The sequence below is a fragment of the Pleurodeles waltl genome, chromosome 9, assembly GCF_031143425.1.
Source record: "Pleurodeles waltl isolate 20211129_DDA chromosome 9, aPleWal1.hap1.20221129, whole genome shotgun sequence".
NCBI classification, from domain to species: Eukaryota; Metazoa; Chordata; class Amphibia; order Caudata; family Salamandridae; genus Pleurodeles; species Pleurodeles waltl.
Genome location: NC_090448.1, coordinates 408,838,907 through 408,860,108, shown reverse-complemented (window position 1 = coordinate 408,860,108; position 21,202 = coordinate 408,838,907). Strand labels below are relative to the sequence as shown.

At 43.9% G+C, this 21,202-nt stretch overlaps 1 protein-coding gene across 1 annotated transcript in view; it reads right to left on the bottom strand.

Moving 5' to 3' along the window:
- LOC138259417 (protein RD3-like) overlaps window positions 1-20,898 on the bottom strand; it is a 33,217-nt gene extending 12,319 nt beyond the window's left edge. Inside the window, exon 1 of the mRNA XM_069207166.1 lies at window positions 20,771-20,898. The gene's annotated coding sequence lies outside the window, so the exon portion shown is untranslated. The remainder of the gene's footprint in view (window positions 1-20,770) is intronic.
- Between the last annotated feature and the right edge of the window lie 304 nt (window positions 20,899-21,202).

The window sequence follows — 21,202 nt, the reverse complement described above, 5'->3', positions numbered from 1 at the left end:
TACTGACTGCCCTTCAAGTGGTGGAGTTACGGGGGGCTGTATGAGTTTGCTTCACTAATCAAAGATCTGTTTTGCAGTAAAAAGCTTTTCTGCTGTGTCTCCAGAGAAAGGCTAACAGCCAATCTAACAGGCTCTAGTAAAGTTGACTAGATTGAGCAATGTAAATAAATTTACTCCTATGAAAATCCAGACGATGGGGCAACTCAAAATTTGCACACCATGACCGCCAAGGGAACTAACGAGCTTCTGTTTCACATAAAATCACCTTAGGTGGCAAATATATGCCACCTTTACATTTTAAATGTGGGCGGTGCATTCCTTTTAACAGTGCACGTTTACTGAGATCAGAACCCACGCTAATACTTTCAAGATATATAGTTAAGTTTGCTGTACAGGGTCTCAAAATATTCCCATCTCTCTCCGTATTTCAATCACGCCACATTGCCACTCCAATGCATCAATTTGACAATCAGATGAATTCTGGGAGTTGCAGTCATAGTTTGCTTCCACAACACTCTGTTGTCCTGATTCCATGGCTAGATTGTGTTTCTGAATTCATGACAAGCATCAAAAAGCAAAACAAAATGATAGGCTGGATGAGTTACTCAGACAGGGAATTGGAGAAAGTGCTTCTGTTTTCAAGAATCCACTGCCTAATTTGTGCATGCGCTGGGCATTGGCTCTCATTTTTAGGGCCTGGGACTTCTGTTTCTTCAATTGATTCTGACCTAAAGCAAGAGGAAGAGAACGATAGGAAAACAGCGACAAGGAAAAAGAAAGGTTCAACCTGCATGGGGTGAAATAAAAAGACCCAAAGAGGAGGGCCGTGGGAAAAAAGCATGAGATGGAATCAAAACTAGGCAATCCTGGAAAAAGATGGGGCCCCTGTATTTTTCTTTTTACTACTTACGCGCTGAGTTTAACTGACAAACCAGATAATAATTTGTAACAGAAAAGCACAAGACTGGAAACGAGGGTGGCTCGAAGGAAGCAAATTGTGTTTCGAGCAGAGAAGGTGTCATAGTACTGAAAAAGGTTGCCGTGGTTAATCTTATGAAGGCAACAGGGGTAAGACAAGAGCTTTGTAATCAGGGATCCTTAACTCTTCTCCGCGAATTGAGGATTAGGTGAATTAGGCAGATACAATTACATCGATGTCGACATGTATCTGGGATCATATGGTGTGTCCCTCCCTGTAATCCTCTGAGCTGAGCATGGTACAGGACAGGGATTAGACATTCACAGACATGCCACCCTGTCACCCAATGAGCAGGAAATGTGGCAGCGATGCCTGAGAGCTGCAAGCACCCCTGGAAATGCCCTAGTACAAGAGCTTTATCCATGTGCCACAAGTAATGTATCCAGTAGAGTTTTGTGGCTCTACCTATCCAAGATATTTTGATAGGTTAAAATAATTCATTTGCAGAACAATATTTAAAATATATTGGTTAAAACCCCTTTAGTTGGCAACTCTGACGAGAACGTTATTAAATAAACCGATACTACAGGTTCTGAGTGTTGCATAGGGGCATTATTTCTCCACAGCATCGAATCATGCATTTTATATACGAAAACTGTGTGATGTTCCCTTGGAGGTGCTTTTATTGAAAATAGTTTGAGGAATCTCCTCGCGACGTGAGATGACCGCAAGCCTGCCAGAGAATTTCCCTTGAATTGTAAATTGACAGTGCAGCACTTAGATCATGCAAGCCACAAATTACAAGATTAGCTTTATGGGATAAATGTTGCTCACTTTACAAACGAACCTGCCTTTCACTATCATTCATTCATTCATTCATTGTTCATTATGACCATTATTACAAGTTAAGGGCTACCTGTGCAAATAAACGTTTGCACAGGGATTGTATTTACGATTTGTGTGATAATTATCACACCCTTGCAGTTTTCGCTTGATAAATTCCGCAGGTCAAACGTGCAGATGCTTATCAGCAGAAGAGGCCTGTGAAAAAGGGAAAATGTGGAATTCAGTGAGTTAAATACAGATTTTACTTGTTATCCCTCATTTTCATGGGAAAAACTCGGAATGTGGTAAATACTTCACCATGATTTAGTGTGAGACATTTCGTTTTTAGGTCACAGCCTACCACACAGCACAGCTGTGTGGAATGTGAAAGGCATCTTGGAGAGTTTCAGAAAGTTGATCTGGGAATGCATTCTGCCTGTTGCTTGCAATTGGCTTTGTGTTTTGTAACTCACGTTCTCTGACTGACCATTTGCTGGCTTTATTTGCTTTAGACTCCCCAACTCGAGTTCGTACATCTCCACGCCAAAGTTGTGTTTACAGTATTCTTCCACAAACTCGTTTTCTGTAATAAAAAGGCCTGTAATTCTTGTTCTTACCTCATTACATTTGGCGGGCATTCAAAGATTGAGGTCCTATGTCAAGCTGCGTCTTTGAGGGAGCCTGGTGTTTATTTTGCTTTCGGCTGACCTCAAAGTGAGAGTGCTTACAGGAAAGCGGAATGTAGCATACTTTCTCCATGGAGCCTTCTTGTGCCCTTATTCTTAACATTTTATTTTAGACACAGCCATCTTGTTGAACCTGCCCCTTTTAGCAGGGTTGCACCCAATTTTGCATTCCTCTTCCTGTTTTTCTGACCTCTTTTTGTTGGCTCTAGGACTCTGAGCACGTTATCAATGCTAATCTGTGCATGTGCTCTCCCTCCAAAAACCTGGTATAATTGGCTCACATCTGTTTGACTTATTTGATTTATCTGTAAGTCTTTTTAAGTGGTATACCATATATCCGGGGTCTGTAAATTGAATGCTAGTGGGGCCTGCAGTGCAGACTGCGTCACTCACAGAAGTAACATTTCAAACTTGTCTCAGGCCTGCCACTGCAGTGACTGCATGCGCAGTTTACTGCCACAATGATTTCACAAGTTAAACTACTTGCCAAGGCTGGAACTTCCTTTTTACTACATCTAAGTCACCCCTACGGTAGGCCCTAGATAGCCCTATTGGCAAGGTGCTGTGTATGTAAAAGGTAGGACATATATCTTTATGTGTTACATGGCCTAGTAGTGGAGTGGCAAACAACCTAGTTTCTCATTACTGTGAGTGCTGCTCCTCTCATAGGATTGCATTGGAAATGCCCTGACATATGTCGAAGTGGTATCTTCTGATCTATGAGGAATGGTGTAGACATGTTTAGTATGTTTGGAATGGTAGTGAGAAATCTTGCTTATTGGTGTAGGTGGATTTTTTATTACCATGATAGAAATGGCACTTTTAGAAAGTGGGTATTTCTCTGTGCTTATAACTAGTATTTTTGCAGCCTGACTCCAATCCACATCAGGGGCATAATGATAGCTCCACTTGGTGCATACTCACAAGAAATCCACAACACATGAATGGCTGGGTGTGACAGAAGAGGCATCTGCATATTGATTGTCTTCCTGGGCTGGGGAGAGAGAGAGAGTCCTTCAAACCTTACATGTGCATAGGCTATGTCATGTCCTCACACGATGGACTGACTACCCCCTATAGATGTCTGGGGACAGGGCTGGGTTGAAAGTGTGTTGTGCTCCACGTGAAAGGTCTATTTTGAAGTTACTCCCTAAACAAAAGTATTTCTGAGTATAAGCCGAGGAGCTGTAGCCAGATGGACTCCTGGATTGCATAAAGGACTCATCTGCACTGCTGTTGTTTTATTGACCTGCTGCCTGTTGTCTACTGGGTGGCCCAAAGGACTGATCTGGATTGCTTTTTTTCTTGTTGCCCTGTGCCAGTCTGTTCCCTGACTTGGCTCCTGTTAAAACAGAGACACATGGGGAAGACACTGATGGATGCTGTAGGGACTGGACAGTAGATGCCGCTGGAAGGACTCGCCAGGAACCGCCTTGGGACTGGCATGCTGTTGTGTTGAGCTGTGACGTACTAGGTCACTAGAGGTACTGCCACTTCTTCCTTTTTGCTGGCCTGCTTGCCTGGGCACTGCATCCTTGAGCCCCTTCAGCTGCCTCCAGAGACTGGTTGGTGTGCCCCATTTCCCCCACTGCATTTATGTGTCTCTAGCACTTCACTTTTGTCTTAAAACAGTGCATGGAGAGCATTTTATTTTTTTGTCTCACACAGCACGTGAGGAGCGCTTCCTTGTCTGTCTGCCTGGGTACATGGAGCACCTGTGGACTCAGTGTGTGTGGACTCCCACCCTCCCTGAGGCAGGAAAAGTGGACAGGAGCCCGCTGGCAGCCTCTCCTCAAGCGCGAATGGAGCACACATCAGTGGTGCCCCTGGGGCACAAGCAGGCACCCTCTTTGGTGCTTTCACCATCACTGCCCAGGAGATTGAACTGCCTGCCTGAGGTGGAGGGGGAAGAGTGCAGCCCAAGGAAGACTCTGCCAGCTGCTGCTTGTGCCTGCGGATGCCAGAAGGACATTGCGTTGGGTCGGACAAGACCGCACAGCGTCCAGCCCCAAGGTACCAGAGAGAGCAGCTGCACTGAGTGGAGACAGACAGCTGCTGTACCAAGTTGAGTGGTTGAGGGCGGGGACCAACCAAGGTCTCCGCCAGGAAAGGGGGGGGAGTGCCTGTCTTTCATAACTCTGCGGCAGGTTGAGAGGGAGCCCTCATCAGAGGTCCCTGCCCTGCCAGGATCCAGAGCACAGGAGTCAGTGGCTTTACCGCAAGGACGCAGGTGCGGCAGTGTGGGCACAGTAAACAGGACAAGGTGGCGACCCTCGATGGAGGTCCCCGATCCTGCTAAGTGTTCTTGAGAAATACTGTACACAGTGTGAGAGGAGCACAGGAGTTCCTGTGCAAACAGGTTTTGATTCCAATTACCACACCATCTAATAGAGGTGCAAGGGCACCTGATCTATGTGTGTGTGTTGATGGATGGACAAACCAACATCCTGAGTGGTGTACGATCACCATAGTAAGGATCTAGGGACTACAGGGATGCTTTTGTATATCTTATGTGTTTGCTCTCCCAAATCTACTTGCTGCATTTCAGAAACTGATGGCAGAATAAGTGTTGTTTCTACCTTATATAGGGTAACATATCTCTTTCAGGATCTGCGGGGCAGACATGGGGGGAGAGTGTAGTGGGCTTAGGACACATGCCATGCGGAGCTGCTCTTTAGTACATGTGCTTGTTCCTTTTATTTGCATGCATGATAAGGTTTATATGACTAAGGCAATAAGGGAATGTTTCACTCTATGTCCATTCATGGTCAAACGTGATGATCTGACAACTGCTTGTTTAGCAGAGTACTAGTAACCCATGTGATGATCTGACAATTGCTTGAGTAGCAGAGTACTACTGATTCATGTCGTTTTTGGTCTAATGATGTTTTGTGTAATACAGTATATTTTATATAACTTGTGGAGTTTTCTCTGTGGTGTATTTATTGTGTCACTAGTATTGTGTACATTTTGCAAACACTTTACACATTGCCTTTGGAATAAGCCTGGTTACTCATGCCAAACTACCAAGGGGTTGAGCTGGGGTTATCTTAGGTGTTTAGCTCTCTTGCCCTGATTAGAGTGGCGGTCGCAGCCTGGCTGAGGTGCCTACCCTACCCAACCAGGAACTCCTTTTCTAACACATCTCTAAAGATATCTTGTTCTTTAGCTGCAGAAAACATCTGTCTTTCATTTCAGGGTCATGAAGTTTCCTATTGGCATTGTCAGAGTGGGTGAAGGCTTTTAACATCATGTTTGAAAACTATTACTTACAAAATAAAATCTTGACTGATTTAGTCTGATGTACTAGTACTACTAAGATGAAGCAGTTCTGCATGTGAAGGAACTACATAAAAAAAAATTGCAAAGACTTTTTCATGTTTAACACGTTTTTCTGCAAAATGTCCTTACAAATGAAGGTAGCTCAAAAGTTAAGTGTGCAGGATACCCTTGTTACTTGCTTTCTTTCACATTGATTAACTTGTAAATAAATGCTTGTCTGTTTTCAATGGGGGGCTGCATGCAAAGTTCATGAAGGCGTTTGTGGACCGCACTGATTTAGTATGATGTACTAGTACTACTAAGATGAAACAGTTCTGCATGTGAATGAAATAGTTTTGGGGAATTTTTGCAGAGACTTTTTTCATATTTGACACATTTTTTGGAAAACTCCTGTTCTTTGGTGAGTCTATTTAATTTGTGAAACTGCCTTTTTAGGAACAAAGTACAAAACCACATTTCAAGCTCACCTTCAGCCTAACATATGGTGATTTTCTGCAATTTACACTGTTTATGGCCTATTCACTGTCAAGCACAGGATAAGATATTTTCAGAGGAAAGAACAAGCCACATTGTAACACAATTTAACGAAGCTTGCTTTCCACTTTGATGTGTAAAGCATATGCTTTATGTAAAACATCTGTGGCAACTCATTTTGGAGAGTTGGATAAGTGTAAATGCACTTTTTATGCATGTTTTGGTGCTTATCTTTAGCTGGTTAATAATTATGTATTCCGTCTGCAACTGTGCCTTTTTCAGAACACATACATTAATGGATATAAACGATTTCCTCATTTGTCTTTGCAGGCACTAGGCTCATGATTTGAATGGTAGAGTGGGTGCAGTGGCATAGCAGCAAAAAGGTCTAGGAAACCCACTGAACACCAATTACTGCTATATTTTACTATTAAACAAGCAGTCAAAAGGGCAATTACCTTGCAGGCACTACAGCCATGAGTTGAATGGTGCAGCAGGTGCAGTGGTTCAGGGGCCAAAAGGTCAAGGAAATACACGGAACACAGATTATTGGTATATTTGTCTACTGAACAAGCAGTCACAAGTGCAGTTGCCTTGCAGGCACTAGGGTCATGATTTGAAAGGTGCAGCAGGTGGAGCAGGTGCAGCGGCACATGAGCCAAAAGGTCTAGGAAACCCAATGAAAACCGATTATTGCTATACAAGAAGTCACAAGTGCAATTACCTTGCAGGCACTATGCCCATGATTTGTATGGTAAAGCAGGTGCAATGGTACACGGGCCAAAAGGTCTAAAAAAAACACTAAATACCAATTATTGCTATGTTTTACTGCTACCTCAACACGGAACCAGCTATGGATGATATCTCCCCCCTCTCTAGCCACCGTCTGCCATCCCAGTGTTCCCCGTGGCACAGTGTGAGCACATCCTCCTCCAACATCGTCACCCCGCTTCCTGACCCTTCCTCTCACCCCTCACGGGCTTCCCCCATTCCAGGTTTCCTTTTCTCCTCACCTAGGACACTGGCACACCTTAAAAATTTATGGAACACATTTTTTTTTTACAGTACAGGCAGTTTTTATTAAAAGTATCTAAATGTTCCATAAAGTAGTTCAGCGTTTTATAAGAGTACAAGTTATATTGTACAAAGGTAGTTTTTTGTGGCACCAGGGAGATTACATGATTTGGCCAGGATCACAGGATGTTGAGCTGATGCCGAAGCTTGAACTCTGTACCCCAAGTGGGCATCTCTTTTTGTTACTTCACATCTTTATTATAATCATCTGCAACATATACAAAAATCATTGACAAAGACAGTATATTTTGCATAGGGGAAACTTATTGGCCTTGCCAATGCTTGTGCTTCATTATTACATGTGATATGATATTGAAATAGATATCTTGAGGATGTGCGCTGTACGGAAATTTCAATAACTGAGTTTGCTAAAATGTCCATGTAGAATAGATATACAGTCTATCCAAATGGTGCATATAACGGACTTGCCTCTTACTTCTGTATTGGCATTGTCAGGTTGGGTGGAAGCATAAACATTTCAAAATTCATTTTTGAAAATTATTCCTTAAAAAAATATTTGCAATATTTTGCAATGATTTAATCTGATATACTACTACTAATACTACGAAGAGGAAACAGTTCTATGTGTAAATAAAATACATTTTTGGAAATTTCGAAGAGACTTTTTTCATAATTTACATGCTTGTTGCAAAATGTCTCTAAAAATGAAGGTGGCCCAAAGGTTAACTGTGCAGGATACCCTAGTTACTTGCTTTCGTTCACATTGATCAACTTGTAAATAAATGCTTGCCCGTTTTGAACAGGGGCCTCACGCAAAGGACAGGAGTACGCTTGCAGCCCCCAGACTATAGATCTCCAGGGGCGTTATAGTATAGATTATACAGTGCAGCGCTGGCTTCAGTTCAGCATAGCTGCAAGTAAAAAAAATGCTATACCTCAGTCAACAAGGGCTGTGTCATGAACCTTTTTATCTTTACTTTCAGCCATTTGCAGAATGTCTAAAAACATTGGCCAAGCCAATAGATCTCGCATAGGCAAGACCTATTGGCTTGGCCAGTACTTGTTTTGAGTGCATTGGGGTGTCCACGGTCAGGATGACCCATAGGGCAATCAGACAGCACCAAAAAGGCTGTTTTTGCAGGACGGTGACTGAGTTGTTTTTTGTTTGTTTGTGGGCTTATTTAATGTTGATTCCCCTGATATTACCACAAACACTACCTGCAGCAAACACAAATGTATGACGTTTCAAATATGTTGCAAAACACCTAGAATGAGTATCTTTAGAAGCTGAAAAATGCCCTGATTTACAAATGTGGCTCACTTTTTTAGCTAACTGATTTGTTAAAGGGAGACACTTTTATTTCGGTTCCAGTCAGACCCAGGGGCTGACACTTTCCAAAAAAGGGCGAACTGAGAGGTATGGCAAAGCAGTCCTTTCCCGGGAGATGACCATCATTTTACGAGCATCAACAGGCCTAGTCTAAATATAGGACCTGTCTTTCTGCGCCTAAGAAATCACAGAGGCCATTCAATCAGATTCACGTCGCATGCCAATCTATATCAGTGTTTCTAGGCAAGGCTCATCAGTCTGCCAAAATTTAATAAAGTTTCCACACTAACTACTTCAGTTTAACTTAATGAATGGCTGTCAAAGACCATAGGGCAGACATTGGCCCTCATAAATTTGTCGGACTATGGTTGGATATTTATCACACAAGTTATTTACCATTAATTGGAATGAGACCACCTGAATTGAAAACTTTCCTCACCTTCCAAAAATGTATTTCTCTTTATTATTTTAACGAGATCACCCTCCAAACCCACTAAAGCTCACCCTCCATGGAGACTGAAAATATGAAGAGCTGTTTCTTTAGATGCGTGCTAGAGTAAATGACTCCATCCCCATGGTGAAGAGACCGGCTACCTCATTTAAAAATGACCACCACACAGGCGGTCATTAATAAAAGCATTGCCATAAGTCAGAGACCTACAGGCCTTTTGGATTTACCTGCTTTCTGATTGCCTTATTAACAATGTTGCCTGTGGCAATACTAGCCAATAGATAATGGCACCAGACCTCCGTGCACATGCTGTTCTTTAGCCTTCAAAGTTAGCTGTCTGGTTCGCTTCCCAGACAAGCCCAACAATTTTCGTCACTGCATGCCACTTTTTTAGGTAGTTGCCATACCAATAATGACTAAAACAATTTTTCTTTGCAACCTTGATTGCTATATTGCATCAGGTGAATATTTGTAATACCCTTCCCAAGACCCCCAAACCCAACCCATCTAAACCCTCATTGCCAAGGATCTTTCATACTTACCATGGGTGACTCTCGCTGATTCTAGGTTTGGAACAGAACATATGAATTAATTGACAACCATAATGAGAGGCTAAATGTTAGTATTACGTTTAGAATCGGTAAATCCCATACCGAGGAGACAGACACCATTCTTCCAACCCTAATCCCAGAGAGTTTATACCTTCCTACTGGGCTCAGTTGGAACCTTGGCCCTTGGGCTTTTTGTCACCATTTCTCAGGGATAGTTGGATGAGAATCAGCAGTGTTATCCCAAAACAATATTTCACTGAAAGTGGATTATTAAAAAAACACAAGGACTTTCATATGTATAAATATCAAACTGTCCACAGTTTGTATCACCCATGAGCTATGTGCACTCTGTAGTTTATTATGCAAACGCTAATGTATGAATACAGTGATGTGCAAAATCTGTTGCCTCAATACAGGGCTGTGCACAATCAGCAGCCCTTATGTTGGGCTGCTTAAAATCTGCGGTCCAAATATTTTCTGTGCATGCAATGCACAGAACATTTTCTGTGCAATCAGCCACCTTCTCAGGGTTGTCCCAAATCCTTCAGCCCCAGCTCTGCTTATACCAGAGTACCTCCTACACAGGCGAACAGTGCAATAGCCAATCACAGTAACTGAAAATCTCGTCCTCTGCACCCCCATCAGTGACTACTGAGCACCTTGCACATTCAAACGGGAGCAGCCCACAGTCTCTCCTTTACTGTTGGAGAACTGTCATCAACCCCTCCTGGGGTTCTAATGAACTGTTTCTATATATTTAAATTATTTGTCTTTGAGACTGATCTCTCCAGCCAAGCATTGTATCTTTGAGATGCCCAGCTAAAGGTGGACGGCCACGCGGGGCATTGGCCTGTTTCCCAGCTGCAGCCTGTGAAATGAAACTTAGCTCCAATGACCGTTCACATGCCAGAACTGTGAATGACTGCAGTAGATGATTAGAATTCTTGCAGCTAATTGAAAAAGGTTGTACTACGTTACAACACAAGCATTTACCAGGCATATTTTACAACGCATGCATTTACCACACATCTGCGTTACCAAGCATACATCTACCACGCAGGTAAGCATAAATAAAGTCTAAATATATATATATATATATATATATATATATATATATACTCACACACACATTTTTTTTTATGTTTTCATAAATTACTTTTATTTTTATTGGGGGTAATCCTCCAAACGCTCCTGTACTAATAACCCTTACCACCCTATGCCCCTACCCATCACAAAACCCCAACATACCCTTCCCATGCTATACCAGTACCCACCCATATAACCCAAAAATACCCATACCACGCAATACCCCTAACATCTGTGAATCTAGGAGGAAATAAAAAATAAAAAAAAAAACAAGCTCGTTCTCCCACGCTTGTTTACATTTTAGCACCCCGGTAGGCCATTTGCCAAGAGCTAATTTAAATACTAAGTTGTATGAGGGGCTCACACAACCCTCCTCACCATGGCCAATATCGGCCCAGGGGACTATTACCTCCCCCGGGGCAAAGCCAACAAATAAAACTCCATGGTCCTTTACAGACCCAGGGACCACCACCTCCCTGTGGCTTCGCCAAATTTAGAATGGGGAGGGAGGCCATGACCCCCAACCCGGGACAGTTTTCAGCCCCGGAGACCACCTCCTCCCTGGAGTCATTAATGGCCCAGGGGACGGCCAACCCCCAGGGCCAGCTTCCTAAGTCTTAAAGGGCCCACACGTTGGACATAGTTGTTTTCTGTCCCTTGGTGGGAGCTTTGACAGCTCCCAGCAGGGCGGGAGCAGGAAGACTACTCCCTCCGTCTGGAAGTGGACATTTGATCTGTTTACCGTTAAAATAGATGAAAGAATTGCTCCAGCCTGAGGAAGCAGCATTTCTTGCTGCCCCCTGCATGTGGGAGCAATGCCGGCTTCCACTGGGGCATTAAGGCTCTCCCAGGGGTCCCTAACACTGCACACTGAGTTCCCTGGATAGGGCCAGAGCACCCAGCAACAAGTGGTCAGGCCCTGGGGCTGGGATCCCTGGGACTGAAATTGGCCCAGGGAGGTGGCCGCGTGGCCCTCCTCTCCTTTTTTTTAAATTGGCTAGACCCCAGGGGATGGGGTCCCAGGGGCCAAAGTTGTCCCAGGTTGGGGGGGTGGCAAATGGCCCCCTCCCCTTTTATTAATAGGCAAGGCCCTGGGGTACGGAGTCCCTGGGGCCAAAATCGGCCTGGGGAGAAGGGCTGTGCTGCCCCTCTCCCCTTTTAGTAATTGGGTGGCCCCAAGGGACGGTGTCCCCAGGGCCCAGTTGGCCTAGGGAGGGGGGCTGCATGCTCCTCTCCCAGGTTGCCTACATGTGAGGGTAGGGCATGGGCCTGGCTGCAGACCAAGACCTGCATGGGAGTGGGTGCCTGCAGTGGGTTGGCTACAGGACCTTGACACAGGCCAACCCCACTGAAAAGCCATAGAATTTTCTGAAGAAACCAAGGTTACAGGGACGTTATAGTTAGGTTCAGATTTTACACACACAAAACCATAGAAATTCAACAGTTATACTTATCTCAAGAAACTATAACTCCTGCCCTAAGGTAACAATAATTAGCACCCTTGCCATGCACTGCTACTTACCCCACATAATACACCAGTAATAATATATTCTTTAACATAATTTATAGTATAACTGCAACATTTGCAAAAAACATATTCATGAGAAAAGTGTGCATGGCAGGGGCTCAAGTTTTAGTTACCTCAGGGCACGAGTTATAGTTTGAGATAAGTATTACTCTAACTGTTGAATTTCTATGGTTATGTGCATGTAAAATCTGACTCTACCGATAACGTCCCTGTAACCTTTTGTTTTTTCAGTGAAAATACATATATATATATATATGTATATATATATATATATAAATATATATATATAAATTAAACACATATATACTTACCTTAACTAGACTTCCCATGAGTGGTGCCGGTATGCATGGTAAAAGACCTAAAAAATGTATGAGTGGTAAATGCATGCATGGTAAAATCTGCGTGGTAAAGGCACTACGTGGTTAACCCTGTTTGTATAGGATATTCCCCATTGAAAAACAAAGGTAGAGGCCAGCAAAAATAGAAGTACCTTTTAATGGAATGGTTCTCTACACACACACAAATGTACCTTTTTATGGGCTGGGTTGATTTCACAGCTGTCATCAGACAATTATGCTAGCATCACTGGAGATGGCTTTGGCTCCGCCCATATGTTGAGAATCAGCCGTACAGGTTTGACTGGGCAGAAGTTGCGTGCTCCCACAAAAAAAGTGTTTGCCCTCCACACAGCTGTGATCATATTGTTCATTTATCCAGCCACCTGTGCCTGACCTTTCTAGGGCACATGGCAGTGTAATATTAAAGTGACATAGATATCTAAATAATTTATGGTGATTTTCTTTGGCAGCAGCACAGATGGGAGAGAGCAGTCACTAACCTATATGGATGTTTAGATCTGGATTGACACTGTAACTGTCACCTCACCTTTTAACCTACACCCAAATTTATTCTACAGTTATTTGCTCCCACACAAATAGATATCCATGACCATGTTATTTACTGATAATGTTTCACATTACCATACAACATTCCTTTAAAGCTAGGCCGATTGGGATTGCTAATGGTTGTTAAACAATGCCGCTACAACATACTTTATCCTATTTATATGAACTTGACATAGTAGGGAAGTTTATTTAATTTTTAGCACAACGCATTGCAGCAGCCAAAGTTGCCATGCTGCATTTGCACAAGGGGAAGAAAGCAACGCAGAGCCATATTTTGTTTGAATGTCCTACTGGTGCAGCACATCCACTGCACTTGCACCCAGACAGGCTGTCTAGTGCCACACACAACCTATGCACCACGGTGCAGAGGTGTGTGCAGAATGCGTAACAAGAGATTTGAACTGGAAGCATACATTTCTGGTACAACAGAGCAAACTCCTGTACCTAAACAAATTCCAATACATTTCACACACTGGATGCGTGCTGAACAGTACAACACACATGCAATGTGTGATATATTTGGAGAAATAAATACACTTTTGCACCTTAATACCTGCACCAAGAAGGTGTTATTTTTTTAATGCAAAGCCAAGTCTGACTCTTGATAGATCAGGCTTTGTGTCAAAAACAATGGGTGTTTGCATCATTCATTTAAAACCCACACAATGCCCCTTGATGCAAGGTAGCAAAAGACGCTATTTTTGCTTAAAAATGTACCTTTCCAGTTCAAAATACCCTTTGTGCTGGAAAGTAAATACTTGTCTATGACAGTGGGCTGCTTTGCGTCACTTTGCTGGGGTAGAGTCTTTGTAAATCTGCTCCACTGTGTCCAGTGTTGCACACAAGCAAAGCTCAGCCTCGGGCACCATTCATTAAACAATTTGATGGAATCATTATTTTCTTCGGCTCTGCTTTGTGTCCACCGAGGACTGGAATCAGGGCCGGCTTTAGGACTGGAGGTGCCCTGGGCGAAAGTTTATTTTGGCGCACCCCACCCCATGACCTCCTCCTCGGTTTCACTCACTACCACCCAGCAAATGTGCCCCTCATCTCTCCATCGCTCCCCTTTCACATACATTCATGTGTTTTAAAGCACTTGTAAAGGCTGGCTTTACTAATCCACTCAGCTATCCACCTAAAATATAGGGACATATTTAGGAGCCCCTAGCGCCATTCTAATGTCACATTAGTGTAATTTTTTTTTTTACACTAATGTGGCGTTAGAAGGCCAAAAAGGCAGTGCCATATTTACAAAGTGGTGCAATGCATGCATTGCGCCATTTTGTAACCGTTTGTGCTATATTAATGGCTGCGCCATGTATAATGTATGAAAAGGTGGCATTCCCCCCACCCCTTCCATTAGGGGGACCAAACAAATGGTGCAAAGAAATCTGACAGATGTCTTTGCGTCATTTTTTTCTGGCACTTTTAACGCCTGCTCAGGCGTTAAAAGGAGGCTTCCCTTGGTTACAATGGGCCTCTGGGTGCTTTGCAGGATTAGCATAAAAAATGTTTACACTAATCCTGCAAAGCGCCTGACTAGCGTAAAAAATTCTGTCGCTAGTCCCCTAACTACCGAGCTTGGTGTGCCGTATTTTAAATACAGCGCACACATGGTGGTGTTAGGGGGGCGCTAAGGGGCAAAAGAAAAGTGGTGCAGCACTGTGTGCAGCGCCACTTTTTTTCAAATATGCCCCATAAGGGCATATTTAAGAGCCCCTAGTGCCATTCAAGTGCCAAATTAGTGTCATTTTTGTATTTTTGCTAGTGTGGCGTTAGAAGGACAAAAACGCTGCCCCATATTTACAAAGTGGCGCAATGGTTGCATTGCACCACTTTGTAGCCCTTTGCGCTACATTATGCCTGCACCAGGCATAATGTATACAAAGGGGGCATCCCCCATTAGGGGGGCCAAAACAATGGCGCAAAGAAATCTGACAGATTTCTTTGTGTCATTTTTTTTGCCACTTTTAACTCCTGCTCAGAACAGGCATTAAAAGGAGGCTTCCATTGGTTACAATGGGCCCCTGGGTGCTTTGCAGGATTAGCGAACATTTTTTATGCTAATCCTGCAAATCCCTGGACTAGTGTAAAAAATTCTGATGTTAGTCCCCTAACTACTGCATGGCCGTGCTAGGGGGTGCCAAGGGGTGCAAGAAATGAGGTGCAGCACTGTCTGCAGCACCACGTTTTTCAAATATGCCCCATAGGGGCATATTTAAGAGCCCCTAGTGCAGAGGTCTTCAAACTGGGAGGCGGGCCCCTCTAGGGGGGCCTCAAGTGATCTCAGGGGGGGCGCAGACTCTGGCCAAAAGAAGCATTATACAGATAACAGGCCTCTGTTTTAAGCAGAAGCATGTTATTGCATTAAAAAAAATAACAGTACTTAACTGCAATATTTAAATAGGTATAGACAAATGTAAACATTGTCATCTTTATAAAATAATTGTGAAAATTTCTGAGGGGGGCCCCCCAATTATTTCAATTTTTCAACTAGGGGTGCACGGCATTAAAAAGTTTGGAGACCACTGCCCTAGTGCCATTCTAACACCACATTAGTGTCATTTGTTTTACACTAATGTGGTGTTAGAAGGCCAAAAACGCTGCACCATATTTCCAAAGTGTTGCAATGCATTGCACCACTTTGTAGCCCTTTGTGCTACATTAAGCCTGCACCAGGCATAATGTATGCAAAGGGGGCATCCCCCCGTTAGGGGGGCCCAAAAAACAACACAAAGAAATCTGTCAGATTTCTTTGCGTCATTTTTTTCCGGCACTTTTAACGCCTGCTCAGAGCAGGCATTAAAAGGAGGCTTCCATTAGTTACAATGGGCCTCTGGGTGCTTTGCAGGATTAGCGTAAAAAAAATATGCTAATCCTGTAAAGAGACGGACTCGCATAAAAAAATTCTGACGCTAGTCCCCTAACTACCGATATGGTGCGCTGTATTTTAAATATGACACACACATGGTAGCATTAGGGGGTCGCTAAGGGGTGCAAGAAAAGTGGCGCTGCATTATATGCAGTGCCACTTTTCTTAAATATGCCCCATAGTTCTGTTTTTTGGAGCAGGCATATTAACCCTCTATGCTACCTTATGTGGAGTCAAAGCTGCAGCTGGGCAAAATTCCCCTCTCCCTCCCTAGCAGGAACATTAATCACAAGAGGTATCTTGACATTTTAATTGTTTCCCAAAGGCTGGACACACAAGGAACTTTTCAGCAGGTGCTTTTAAATCGCAAGTTTCGGAAGTTATTGCAAAACACAGCGCCCCCCTGAGGTCAGCGCCCGGTGCGCTGCACCCCTCGGATCGCCCAAAAGCCGGCCCTGACTGGAATCACAAAAGCAGTTCCACGCGACCTCTAAATAAAATCCATTGATCAGTACTTCATATGTGCTGGTGTTTGTACTTAGTTGGTACCAGCACTGATTTTTGGGGACCAAGACTTATTTTTCATCAACATATTTTGATCCATATCTAGAAAGAGGGAAAGGCAGACAAAGGAGTTAGTGAAAGATAGGAAAACAGTGAGAACGAGAGCAAGCAGGAACACAAAGAACCTGCAAGAGTGAGGTAAAGCGGCAAGGAGTTTGCATGGTGGAAGAAAGAAGTGTGAAAAACAATCAAGTCTTGGTAGCCTTGGAATTCCCTAAAGCTGGCACTTGCAGTGCCGTCAAGGGACTCCTAAAAAAACCTCTTTGGGCCCCTGCGTATTTTTTTATTGTATGTATTTATTGATTCTACAAATGAAGCATGGATTACTATGCTGGCATATGTATCACACGTAGCAGACGTGCAAGGTATACAGGTAAATCATTGGCAGGAGCAGTGCAAAGGTCTCTCAGACACTGAACAAGCAGTGCAAGCTTTCCTCATGCAGAGCAAACAAAGCATGTGCAGCAATGGTGTATTCTTCCCCAACGTCATGAGCAAATACATTAGAGGCAGCCATGATGCAAACTTCCTCCAATCACACAAGACAGACAAAGCGTAGGCCACAGTGTTCACGCTCCACTCACTCGACATGTATAGCTCAAAACAGCAACAGAGAAAGCATTCTTCGCCCACAAGCAGAATAAACATATCATGGGTAGAAGCCGTGCACGCTAACAAACAGGTAAAACAGAACCAGGGCATCACATGCAAGGTTGCCACCTGGCACGTATTTTACTAACACGGCTGGTACTTTCATATTAAAGCTGGTAAACACAAGTCTGCGTTGTTCCATTTGCACATTAAAACAGGAAATACAAGAAGAAATTGATCCAAACGTATTTTAGAGCCGTCTAACTTATTCCTCAAGCTCTTTTTTAAGCAAAACAGACAGACAACCGACATGTTATAAAAGAATACATTTTACATAAATTTTTATTCAAGAACCAGATTCTGACCCTTCCTGCGTCTCAAACATTAACCCATGACCAGTATTTGTCTATGTGAAATGTAGTAACCATAACAGAAGCGACATTACAAGCTTCCCCTGGGACCGACCAGGTACAACACAGGCAGGGCCTGCTTCCCTCCCACATGAAAACTTCACAGCACAGGCAGTTCAACTGCATGTTCCCCTTGCACGTACTAAATAGGTACAAAAAGGAAAGCCCACGTCAAAGCTGCCCTGAAATACACAAAACAAGGAACAGCTCAGCATGGGAGACCAGTAGTGCTTTTTTCTACCTGTATTTGTGTGGTATTTGAGAAGCCAGTAGAGCGCTGTTTAGGGTCAAAAGCAATCTTAAAATCCAAGAGTGACAGTAGAGGAAGCTTGTTTTGTGAACAGTTAACGCATTCTGATGTAGTATTCTTTATAGGGGTGCATCTTCAACTCTTTCCTAAATTGAAGCAGCAGTGTGGCAGTCCTAATGGTCAAGAGTATGCTGTTCCAGATCCCCCATGCATGGATGGAAAAGTCCTGCTGCCATTTTGTTCTTCTTTTCAATTTTTGTGTGCAGTCTGACAGTGTCTTGGCTGTGGCCTGTCGAGAACCACTAGAGATGTTGAGCTCATCTGCAAGATAAAAGGGGTTGCTGGTCATGATGGATTTGTAAATGATGCAGCAGGTTTTGGATACGTGTGGGCCGGCAAGCAAAGCCAGTGGGGTTCCATCAGGATGGAGGTGATGTGATCATATTTCTTCAAGCACTGGATGGGGCGTGCTGCGGCATGTACTATGTACTTAAGAGGTGCCAGTGTGGGGCCTGGGAGGCCGTAGAGAAGGGCTTTACCACCATTGATGTAAAGAATACATGGCCTTGGCAAGGTGCAAGCTTCATTCACATAGAACACTTCTAAAATGGTGGTGCAGTTATACAAGCTCCTCATGTATGGTATTTCAATTCATATAGCGCATACTGTTAATGACATCTCAATGTGCTTTCCAATCCACGCGGGAGACCAGGGTTAGTGATTAGTCAAGTATAAGGTTGGTAGTTAATCATGCAGTTTCCATTCTGTGCAAAGGCAATTCAGAGTATTTTTCTCGAGCAGATTAGTGCGTGATTGTGCAGGCTCTATTTATGATGCTATATTCATATAGTCAAGTGAATAGGATGTGCCATACTATTAGTAACATTGCCTTGCATATGGATAACAAATTATTAAGCTGTTTGTTTTCGAAATACATGAAGTACATTGTCATGTCATTCGTGTGCATGCGGAATAGGCAGTAGACGCGCGAGCTTCCCTGCCGCACACAATGTAAGCTATTAAATGCTTTTTCCCCACAAGTAGAGCATGTACAGCACAGGCAGTTCAAGTGCTTTATTCCCTTTTACAGGTAACAGCGTAATATGCATGAATTCACACATACAGGCATGCCAATCCTTTAAACCGATCGGAATCATCACGGAACTCATCAGCTGATCTATTACAACACAATAATACCTTGGAGCAAAGATACACGCCCTGTCCATCCTGTTACCATTATATAACCCACATGCAAAGAGAACAGGCCCAGCATGGGGAGCAGCAGTAGATGATTCACACGTATAAAGATGTTGGGTGGAGGGCAGGCAGCAGTGAGTCACTCACACACACGAGGGACAGCACTGTTAGGGCAGTTCAAGCCCCCCTCACGACCAGCACCAGTGGCAGCAGTGTAAGCCGGGCGTGGCTGTCACAGGGCAGCAGGGGCACCAGAGTGATATGGTCAGAAGAACACTTCGCACCCCAATTACTGCTCTAATTCAGCATCAGACTGAAGGTGGGGCCATTTCCCTTGCTGTGCTACAGAGCAAGCTTACGTCACACACAAAACATGCATAAAAGAGGAAAGCGACACTGCAGGCTTTTCTCCCACACAGAACAGTTAGACTGGGCGGCAGCAGTGCAAGCTCCTCTCTGAACACTTACACACCGAGAACATGTACAGCACATGAAAAGCACAGCATTGCTGCAGAACTGCAAGGTTCCCTCACACACAGAACAGGCACAGCACGAGCAGCGGCAGCACAAGTTCCTTTTATCACATGCAAATGAGCACAAGATAAAGCAACGCAAGCTTCTCTCACAAACAGAATGGGTATAGCACGAATAACAGTACTGCAAGGTCACTGACTGAACAGGCAGAACACAGGCAGCAGCACTGCACATTACACGTTCTCATTCTGCAGGCATACTTTGGACCTGTTTTAAGAGTTCAATCAAGACTTCCACAAGTGCAAGAGTTGCACGAAAGCGGAAGATAAAGCCTTGGGATTTGCCTGTGATCACCAAGCCATAGGAGGGTCCTGTATTCCTACAACAGTTCCCAGGTGTAGGAAAGCACCCTCAGTCTGACAAGGGATGAATAGAATTGCATTTTACTTTTGCTAACAGTGGTTGGGTCATTGCTAAGTTTTTCCATGTTAGCAGGGTGACCAGATTTTAAAAACCAAAACATGGGACATTTAGCAAACGTGGAAGAAAGGCCACAATTATACACCAGCTGAGGACCAGAGAATTACTTACATGACAGCTCTGATCAACATAGAAATGAAGACAACTAGGCCCTAAGGGACTAAATTAAATGCAACTTTTAAACCCAGCCTCAAGCGTGTTACTAAAATTTATTTCTGATAACAGCTAACTCCTCTTGCCCTGAACACATAAAATGTGCCTCCCTCTATTGTCAGTTGACCCTCTCTGATAAATCTTCCCGGTCAATTAAAGAAAAACTGAGGCTGTCCTGGCACATCCACGACGCCTGGCCACCCTAGATTTAACTTGGGCACATGCTCGGTTGGTTACCTGTGGATGTCTGTCTGCAGAGTACTTCAGTTTTGCCTATGGTGCACGCTTGGTTGATTACCTGTTGAGTTCTAACGTTTTACCTGTGCTACACTCCGGTTGGTTACATTCTGACATATAATGGTTTACATGATGGGGCACACGTGTGTGTATCCGAGGAGCCCATTTTAACTGTGGTACATGCTAGGTTCGTTACCTGCCGAATCCCGTTTTACCTGTGATACTCTCCGGTTGGCCACATTCTGACTTCTAATGATTTACCAGTGGTACTTCTGTACCGGAAGAGTCAATTTTAAACTGTGGTACATGCTAGGGTGGTTACCTGCCGAATCCCGTTTTACCTGTGGTACACGCTGGTTGGTTACCCGCGGAGCCCCGTTTTACCTGCTAGACGCTGGATTGGTTACTTGCTGTGTTGTAGCCTGGGCTAGTCCCTGTAGTAGCCAATGAGAAGATGTCTTCGGTGTTACCTGAGGTGGTGGTGCCTCCTCCTGAGCTGGTCCTCTGCCCCTGCTCTTGCCCTTTAGTCTGTCCGTGCCAGAGCCGGCCCAGGAGAAGTAGTGCTGCTGATAATCCCCAATGAGCTGCACTAATTCCGGGATTCCGCGCTGTCAGCAGGAAGCTCACCTCTCCCGCCAGTGAACAGCTGAATGGACACGAGCGGGCTCAGGACACTCTTTATCTGGCTGGCTTTTGTTTACTTTATATAATCCAAAGAAAAACGTGGCTGGGAGACTACGTGGACATGCCATGTGCACCTTTCTCTACCCTACCCGCTTGAGGCAACCCCGGGGAGATAACTGTACCATCTTCCAGGAATCCGGGATACATTTAAAAATGTTCTGCAACCGCTTATGGAACCCAAAATTAATATCACATTTACTTGAGTTAGAAAAGCATGA